At 64.0% G+C, this 7608-nt stretch overlaps 1 long non-coding RNA gene across 1 annotated transcript; it reads left to right on the top strand.

Annotated features, from left to right (window-relative positions):
* Window positions 1-2388: 2388 nt before the first annotated feature.
* On the top strand, window positions 2389-5288 carry LOC140617936 (uncharacterized). Its single transcript, XR_012018089.1, has 3 exons — window positions 2389-2572; window positions 3434-3585; window positions 4698-5288. It is a non-coding gene; the product is annotated as an uncharacterized lncRNA (long non-coding RNA).
* Window positions 5289-7608: the final 2320 nt, after the last annotated feature.

The raw sequence follows: 7608 nt of genomic DNA, 5'->3' as shown, positions 1-7608 counted from the left end.
CCTGCACGCCTGCAGGGGCGGAGGGTCAGCGTCGGCTCCCCCGGCCCTGGATGGACTCCCCGGAGGGGCAGGGGCTCACGACGGGCACCTCCCCTCCAACCCCGGGGCCTGGCGTGTCCTTGAGGACTCACCCACGCCAGCTGGCATTCCTGTGCCCGGCACAGTGCGGGCTCTCCACAGAGACCCGGAGGTTGGGCGGGCAGGAGGGGGTGAGGCTGCCAGCCCTGGTGCCCTTGCAGGCCTCACGCTCTGGTCGCTGGGCCTGGGAAAGGCGCCCGGGCCAGGAGGGTGTGCAGAGAGCAGCACAGGCGCCCGCCCACCTCGCAGCCAGCGCGGGTGGGAGCCGCCCCCACGGGTCAGCCCATCCCAGAGCCCGGAGGACTCCGGAGACCACTCGGGAAGGGCTGTGGCTTCAGTGCTGCCCTAGATGAGCCAGAACCTGGGCTCCCCGTGCGGGCGGGACTCCCGAGGGGGACGGGCACTGCTCTGATCCCTGCCCCCACGCGCCTATGTCCCCCGCCTGCAGCTGCCAGTGGGAGGCTGGGCCTGCAGGCTTCGTCTCCCCCTCCCCACGTGCCGCCACGCGTGTCCCTTCCCTCCAGCTTCTGGGCGCTGGCCTCTGGGGGAGACCTCTCGGCCAAGGGCAGTGGAGCCCGCGGATGAGCACCCCTGGGCAGACAATTCTGGAAGCTGATCGTGCGTTTCTCAAGGGCTCCTGGCAAAACCGGGCCCCACTTGCCCAGCATGACCTCCCTGACCATCATTTCCACTTTTTCTTGTTTCTTGCCTCCCTCTCCCTGGTCTCCTCCCAGACGAGCCCCGCATGCAAGCCCTGCTCAGAGCCCAGCTCTTGTGCCCAGTCCCAGCGCACTTCTCGGGGACAAACACCCCTGGGTCGGCAGGGAGGGGCCGCCTCCCCAGAGGCCAGGGTGAGCGTCCTGCAGCCCTGAGGTCGGGACGCGGGCTGATGAGGCCTCCAGTCCCGCCAACTCCAGGACCGTGTGTGAGTGCGGATGGCATGGTCCAGGTGTCCACCCGGAGCCGAAGCCGGCCCTGAGCCGGCTCCCAGGGGGTCACCTCTGCAGATTGTTGTGATGGTGGGGTCTTGTTGCCTGTGCTGGACAGTCCATACTAACGGTGCCCCAGCCCCAACAGAAGCCTAGACACCCAGGCTCCGCGCCTGTTCCCACGGGGCTGCTGGGGCAACTCAGCGCTGACCACCCAGCTCCTCGGCGGGAGGGCTCCTGGAGGCGTGGGGTGGGGTGTGGGGGCAGGAAGGGAAGATAGCTGCTTGCTCAGCAGAGGGTGGAGACGAAATGGGGTTTGAGAACTAACCCCATTCTTCTGACGAGAACTCACAGTTCAGAGAAACGTCGTCCTAAGCTCTGCTCCTGGAGAGCAAGGTGCATGCACGGCCTCGGAGCAGCATCTGCCGGGCTGAACGCTCACGGCCAAGCACGGTCACAGCCAGGGCCTCCGGGTGGGGGGCTGCCCACACGCAGCCCCAGGGAGTGGGGGGCAGCCCGCCCAGCACCCCCCACTCCCCGCCCTCCCAGGGGCGTTTGCCCCACCGCCAGGCCCCGGGGACCCCTCACATGCCTGCACATCTCGAGCACGGTTTCCCTCCAGGACCCCCTTGCAATCAACTGAGTTAATATGTTACCCCTAAATAAGTTAATTATATTATTACTTTCTGACACCGCAATCACAGATTTTTTATGTTTTGATGCTAAATTTGGTAAAAGTTTAAATTAGGGTAATTAAATAATTAGCTTTAAGATGACAAGCTAGCAAACAGCTTCCCCCTCCCTGACATGCCCAGTCAGCATTGCCGGCTTGGGAAATGCCAGAGGGAGAGCCACCCCGCAGCGCCTGCACCACGAGATGGGTTGTGCCCCTCGTTCCGGGCCCCGGCCTGCACCCCTCCCTGTGGGCCAAGTGTCCCTGGGATCGCCCACCAGCCTGGGCTCTTGTCTGGGATGGGGCCTGGCTGCTGCACGTGCTCAGCAGGGAAGAGCAGGCCTGGACTCTCTGCCGGGAGCAGCGGGGCTGCTGATGTGGAGGCAGACAGGCCCCCACAGATCTGTCCACGCAGCAAAGCGAGTGCATGGGTCCCCACGGGGGCTCAGGGCTCCACAGAGTCAAAGAGCAGCTTAGGTGTGAGACGCCGTCCCCTCAGCTCTGATTCCCGTCCCTCCCCTTCATCCTCTTGTCCCTCAAAACTGCACTGGCTCTGAGCACCAAGTCACAGATGTGCGTGACGATGGTTCTGGAGTTTGTGGCTGTTTGAGGAGCTGCGCCGTTTCTAGGGTAACGTGGCACAAAGAAACATTTAGGACCTGAGTGTTCAAGGAAGCAATATTTATAGAGCGTGTGCACCATCTGTGGCCTCATTTCTCTCCAGGTGAATTCCCTGTCCAGGTTGGATGTCAGCAAGAAAAGGCAGAGCAGCGCTGAGCATATGACACTTTTCCTTTCATTTCTAGACGTCTGTGTCGACACATACTTCTGCAGAGCCGGCTCCGTGGGGGCGCTGACCCAGCGGGCCCAGGGGGAGGGCTCTGCAGCTGAGGTTTGCTTCCAGTCGGGGCCCCTGGCTTGGGCCTGCGCATCCTTACCTGCGATGTGTCCCGCCCCCATGTGGGGGAGGCCTAGGCAGCTGGCCTGTGGGGGGTGGGGGTGGGGGTGTGTGGCAGGTGCACCCGCCGGGAGCCGTCAGCACCACGGACAGCGCCGAGCCCGGGGGCGGGGCGGGCTCCCCAAACCTCCACCCCCCCCACCCGCAGGCGCAGGCCGGGGCCAGAGCTGAAGCAAGAGGAGCCGCCCTTATTCCTGGTGCCAGAGGGTCCCTGGGCTGGGGGCAAGGGGAGGCCCCGTCACCACGGAGTCATGCTGAGCGTCCGGCCAGCGAGTCACTCAGGCGCAGCAGGCTGGCCAGCCCTTGTGAGCCGGGACCTGCCCCAGGTCCTGGCAGTGGCCTGTCCTCCGCCCTGGGAGTGGGCAGGCTGCGCCATCATTCGCTGAACGCGGGGAAGCGTCCCCTCCCCGACCCCGGGGCCGTCAGAATGGACAGGGCGGCGGGACGGCATCAGGACCCAAGGCTGAGTGAGCCCTGGCGGGCACCGCCGCTGGCCCAGCCCCAGAGGCCAGCTCTCCAAAGGCATGTCTCCTCCCGTCCCAGGGGGGCCAGTGGCCCAGAGCGCACCGGAGCTGTCACACGTCAGGGTCACACAGGCGCAGATTAGGCACGCGGGGCCTGGCAGGAGCCACTACCATCACCTCTTCCATTTCTCAGTGATCCCTCCACCTGCGACAGCTCCCCTCCCCCTCCCTCTCCCTCTTCCCTCCTCCCTCCCTCTCTCCGTCCCTCCCTCCCTCTTCCTGCATAGAAAACCTCTGTGGTCCCTTCTCTCTCCTGTTCATGAACTTTTAGAAATGGAAACCCACCAGGAAAATCCACGAAGAGAGGAAGGGGAACCGGAGAAGCCCAGGAGGAGGAGGAGACGCCTCCCCGGGGAACGCCCAGATGACCAAGAGGTTCCCAGGCCTCTTAATCCAACCCAAAAGGAAGCCACTTGTGGGCAGGTGAGCACTGGGGCCCCAGTGGGCGGAGACACCTGCATCAGTCAGGATCCAGTAAGGAGAGCAAAGCCCTCGCCTCGGGGTTTCCTGGGCACCAGTTCAGAATCGGAAGGGCTGCAAAGCCCAACAGAGGCCGCGGAGGGGGCAGCAGCCCCAGGAGGCCAACCCCACCCTGAGGGCTGGGACATGCGTCCTTCCAGGAGATCTCGGGGCCCAGCTCCTGCTCGGGGCGGGTCTGGGCTCATCCGCTGGCTCAGGAGAAGCTGCCGTGGGCTGGGGGAAGGGGTGACCATAGCTTCTATCTTGGTTTGGGGAATTTTTTTTTTTTTTAGATTTTATTTATTTATTTGAGAGAGAGAAAGAACGGGAAGTGGGGAGGGGCAGAGGGACAGAGGGAGAAGCAGACTCCCTGCTGAGCAGAAAGCCCAACGTGGGGCTCCATCTGGGACAGAGATCATGACATCATGACCTGAGCCACCAGGCGTCCCAGGCTTCCATCCTGACCTGTCCCCGCCTGCCCTCGTCCTCTGCTGGCGTCTGGCCCTCCCACTCTCGTCTGACCACGGGGGGGGGGCAGCAAGGGGAGCCCACACAGCTGAGGGGGGCTTCGGGGGAAGCGCTATGGTTGGAATCTCTTTGAAGTCATGAGGTGAGGGCAGAGGCCCAGGAGGGGGGCCACCCAGCTGGGCGGTCACTGCCATGGGGCCTGGATCAGACCTCGCTTGTCCACGGTCCACGGTCGGTTGCAGCAACGCAACCGGTTGCAGGGAAGCACCCCCGGCCCCGCAGCCTCGCATCCCAGCTGCTCCTCCCCTGCCCGGGATGGGTGGACACCTCGGCGGGTCCGGGTCCAGCGAGCCGCCCGGAGCGTGTGTGCGTCCCGCCCATGGCGACCCCGACCTCACACACGGGTCCCGCTGGAGAGCACCGTGTCTGTCCCCCACGACGGTCTTGCTCTGGGGCTGGGGCTCTCGGCCTTTTCCAGTGTCTCTGTGCTTTGTGTCTTGGCTCTAACCACGGGACTCTACTCTCAAACTAAGAGGGTCAAATGACGCCGGGCAGACTCCCCGAACATCTAGCACTTCACCCCGCACCTCGCCCACGTTGCTTTTTAGATTTCTCTCTCGAGGTTTGTTTCCGGCCCTGAGTTTACCTGAGTTCCCCGGTGCACACGCAGGCGTGGCCGTCTGTCCTGACGGCGCTGCTGCCTCCTGGGTCTGATGGAGTCCCGTCTACACCGGAGCCCCCCTGCAGGACCCTCGTCACCGGGCCAGCCTCCCTGCTCCCTCTGGGGGAACCGGGGGGTGGCGATGAAAGCTTTCCGCCTTTTTTTCCTGCCAATGACCAAATTCGAATGTACAATTTAAAAGCTACATTGGCACTTTCCACCCCACTGCCTGCGATGATTGTGCCGAGATTATTAAACCCGTCATAAATAATAATGTGACATTTTCTGACTGGGTATCTGATGAAGAAGCCGATCTTGGCAGCCTGAGACTGGACAGCCGGGATTGCTGAGGACAGGACAATTTCACGGGGTCCCCTGCCAGCCCCCAGGGACCAGGAGTCAAGGCCCCCAATTAAGTCTACACAGAAGCAGCCTCCCGAGTCCCAGGAGGGCAGAGTGGGGGTGAGGGGTGTCCCCGGCCGTGTTGTTCCCATGAGCCTGCAGCCTCCCCGGACGCGGCTTCGACCCCACCTGCCCGAGTCTGAGAGCCTGGTTCGGCCCATCTGTCCCCCGAGGTCTGAACCTGTCGCCCCGTTTCCCAGCCCGAGGTCACCGTCCAGCCAGGACCTGAGCCCAGGCTCCCGCCTCTGTGGTTGCTAGCCAGGCCACGGCCTCCCCGCCCCCAGCCCCAGCCCATCCAGAGCGGGTTCTGGGGGGGTCAGTTCCTTGGAGAGGAGGGGACCAGGGCACACCCGAGCACAGTTCCTCAGTCTCACCAGGATGCACCAGCCCTCAGGACACCAAAGAACACTCCAGAGTCCACGAGGTCTGACTGCTGCCCCCACCCTATCCCGTGGCTTGGCAGGGAGGTGGTGAGGCTGTGTCGCGTGGGATGGGGGTGCTGCTGTCCCCAGGGAGAGCCCCGCCGCAAACCCCGACACTGACTGGACACCAGGACGGTCGCAGGGGCAGGTGGGAAGGGGCTGGGGGAGGGCTGGGAAATGAGGCCCCTGGTACCCGGAGGCCATGGTAGGGCAGGCCGCAGGCTGGGGTGCAGGCGGGAGCGCGCCCTGAGGGGCGAGAGCAAAGCCGCTCCCTCCTCCCGCTGCCAGGTGCTCTTTCGTGCTATTTGATGTGGCTCTAAGTAAAGCAAAGTTAAAATTCTGAGTAATTACCGTGAGTTTTACTGTTTATCCTCATGTTGTGCAATATCAGCATAAAAGCAAACCTAAGAGGATCCCTGGGTGGCTCCGCGGTGGAGCGTCAGCCTTCGGCCCAGGGCGTCACCCCGGGGACCCCGCTCGCACCGGCCCATCGCCGCCTCCTGCGTCCCCTTCAAGTGCTGGTTCAAAGGGACACGTGGCGCCTGCCAGCCTCCCCGACGGGACGCCCTCGCTCTGATCTCACTGGACCCCCGCACGTGTCCCGGAATTGTGTGTCCAGGGGCCTCCTGAGCGCTCCGTGCAAACGCAAGAAATGACGTAGAAAAGAGAGACACGCGTGGCTTCTCCTCCGCTCACGCGCTGGCTCCAGCGGCCCCTCAGACGTCACTTATGAAGCTCGGGTTCAGGTAAAATCGTTAAGAATTTCGAGATTGCTATGGCAGAGCCTTGAAGCAAGCACAGGCCCTCGGGGTGGCCCCACGCCTGCAGCCTGCAGCCCGTGACGCTGGCCTCGCTCCCCACGTCATGGGAGCCGCGGCCTGGAGCCTGGGCCCACCCAGCGCCGGAGGCCGCGGTCCAGGAAGGTGAGGCCCCCAGGACTGAGGCGCCACTACACCCACAGGCACACGTACACACAGGTGCACACGCTTGCCTGCACGCACACAGGTGCACACTCAAGCACACGGGTCCACAGGCGCACACAGGTGCGCACGCACACGCACACGCATACAAACGCAGCATCAGAGTCCCATCATCAGTGTTCCTTCCTGTGGGTTACCTGCTGCCTCACCTGGATCATCCTGTAAGTTTCAAATGTCCCTAAGAAGACACTGGGCACCTGCTCCCCAAATTCCTGCCCGGCCTGCTGAGTCCTCTCCCTGCCCATCTCCTCCCAAGTCCACATCCCAAAGGATCTGTCTGAGCTCTTCCAGGGAGGGGGGAGGGAAACAGGCTGATCAGGAAAGCCCTGTGCTGCCGAGTGAGCGTGCCAGACACACACCGACAGGCAGCTTCGGTGGAAATGGGGTTTGGGTTCTTGCCCCTGGGGCAGCACCGAGCTGGGTGCTCCCGGCTCCTTGCCCTGGATGAGGACGAGCCGCTCAGGCATGGGAGCCCCGAAGCCCCCACCACGACCACACCAGTACCCTCCTCCACCCGGCGGGCCCCTGCCGCTCCCTGCAGGTGACCCCAGGAGCCTCCAGAGGGGCTGAGGGGGCCGCCATGTCCTGGCTCTGCCGAGGGCGTCCCCAGCTGTCACAGGCCTAGCCCCCACTCACACGCCCCACCCTCCCCGGGAGGCCGCAGCCCAGGGACCTCCTCTTTGGGACCAAGTGCATGAGGGTGGTTCTGGGAGCCCCGGGCCGCTCTGCCCAGACCAGCTGCCCCTGGAGTAAACCTGGACGCCTCGAAGGTGCTTGCCCCCCCCCCCCACCCGGGCTGTCACCTGCCCCACTGAGCACAGAGCTGCAGGGTCCCAGGCTCAGCGCCTCAAGCCATAGTAGCTCTCACTGACTCCTCGCGTCCAGGTCGAGGGTCACCTGCTGTGGGAGCCCCTGGCCTCCCTGCCCCACCCCAGATGCCAGCCTTCGTCCCGACACAGGGCACACTGGCAGCGTGCTGCTGCTGAAAGGAGGAGGAACCGGTGAGCAGGGCGCTGGATGCCGGGCAGCCTTAATGACCTGACAGAATAGTGGT

The sequence above is a fragment of the Canis lupus genome, chromosome 26 (assembly GCF_048164855.1).
Source record: "Canis lupus baileyi chromosome 26, mCanLup2.hap1, whole genome shotgun sequence".
Taxonomy (NCBI): Eukaryota; Metazoa; Chordata; class Mammalia; order Carnivora; family Canidae; genus Canis; species Canis lupus.
Note: the sequence above shows the minus strand (reverse complement) of the source record. Positions and strands in the feature narration are given on the sequence as shown.